The 1,854-nt window shown below is 44.8% G+C and overlaps 1 pseudogene; it reads left to right on the top strand.

Moving 5' to 3' along the window:
* Positions 1–591: 591 nt before the first annotated feature.
* Positions 592–1,139, top strand: LOC112224880 (annotated as a pseudogene).
* The last annotated feature ends 715 nt before the right edge of the window (positions 1,140–1,854 follow it).

Raw genomic sequence — 1,854 nt, 5'->3', positions numbered from 1 at the left:
CTCCACCAATGTGAGCGGACCAAGTAATTGGGCGTCACTCGTCTTAGTGGTTCTTCCTGGATACCTCCTCTCTCTCGGTGGCCATCTTCCAGAGATAGTTCCCCCCCATCTCTGCTGGTTCCATTCTCTCTCTTATAGGGGAAGGAGAGTATGTCATTAGTACCGTCAGCTGTGCTTAATTGCCTCTGGTTACCTTGTCTCCCATGCCTTGTTGGGCTACTATCCATGAGCCCAGCCTGCCCTCTGGTGGTCCTTCCACAATATACTGTAGGTAGGGATAAAGTGACTAGGCAACAGGATAGATAATATACAGTAACAGCAGTCTACTGTAGGTAGGGGTAAAGTGACTAGGCAACATGGTATATAATAGACAATAGCAGCAGCATACTGTAGGTAGGGGTAAAGGATAGATAATAGATACTAGCAGCAGTGTGTGTGGTGAGCGTGCTATGTGGGGGTGTGCGTGTTGTGATGTCAGTGTAAGTATTCCCTGTGCATGTACATAGTCAGAGCAGGGGAGTTAGTGGAAGAACGGGTCAGCTCCTTTTTCCTGCTGACAGTGAGGGAGAAGTTGTTCCTCTCAAATTGAAAATGGGCAACAGTTTCTCCAACATATCTGCTTTCCAATCACTACACATCGTGATGTTGGGTTTGGATTCAGCTGGCAAAACGACTGTTCTTTAGCAAATGGATTCAGCACTGAGAAAATCAAACTGAGTAATGGTACCGCGAAGGGGATCAGTTGTCACTTCTGGGACGTCGGAGGTCAGGAGAAGCTGCGGCCCCTGTGGAAATCCTACAGTCGGTGCACGGACGGCATCATTTATGTGGTGGACTCAGTGGACGTTGACCGGTTGGAGGAGGCTAAAACAGAACTGCATAAAGTCACAAAATTCGCAGAGAACCAGGGGACACCTCTTCTGGTGATAGCCAACAAGCAGGACCTGCCCAAATCTCTTCCAGTCGCAGACATTGAAAAACAGCTGGCTCTCCATGAGCTCACTCTATTTACCACATACCACGTCCAACCTTGCTGCGCCATAATTGGCGATGGACTTCACGAGGGTATGGACAAACTATATGAGATGATATTAAAGCGGAGAAGATCTTTAAAGATAATTACCACCCATGTGTCATAACCTATATGGACCATGCTTTACGAAAAATGACTGTATCTAAGTGCTTTTCGGGTATGCCGATGTTGCCCTAAAATGACGTTTACTTTGTTGAGATTTTTGTATTTCCTTTCATTGGGTTATTGTCAAAGTTGCTGACGCTATGAACCCTATTAGCTGAACTATGCTTTTGTACGGAAGAGGGTGCCTCTGTGTGTGCAAGATATATACCAAGGTTAACCCCAAAAAAACATGAAATGACTTTTATCACAGGAACAAAGCATTGATAAATGAAACAGGCTGTCCCGTTATTTACTGCTTTACGGTGGATTCTAATTCTGTAGCTCAACATGTGATTTTGAAGTAACATCCCATAGCCTACCTATAGGCCTACTGTGATTGACTATGGACATGCTTGTTTTTAATGTGAACTATTGAGCTGACCTGATGGAGAAACTCACACTCTACAGGTGTTTGACAGCGAGGGTGACTGAAGGGGTGGTCACCCAGTTCAATGACTTTAGTCTATCAGAGAGCTAATGGGTATCTATCTAGTCAATGCTGATCTGCCAGACATTACTACTTAGTCTGTTACTCTCAATCTAGAGGGTGCTGTGTAGCCTAATCATTTTACGATTTAATGTGTGACTAATTTGAGCTCACAAACCAGAAGGATGGATATGGTGTTTCAGGTTTTAGAATGGAGGTGTTTTGGAAAGGCCTACCTGTTGGTGTTGGA

The sequence above is a fragment of the Oncorhynchus tshawytscha genome, linkage group LG26 (genome assembly GCF_018296145.1).
Source record: "Oncorhynchus tshawytscha isolate Ot180627B linkage group LG26, Otsh_v2.0, whole genome shotgun sequence".
In the NCBI taxonomy this organism is placed as follows: Eukaryota; Metazoa; Chordata; class Actinopteri; order Salmoniformes; family Salmonidae; genus Oncorhynchus; species Oncorhynchus tshawytscha.
This window is presented reverse-complemented; position numbering and strand designations above follow the sequence as displayed.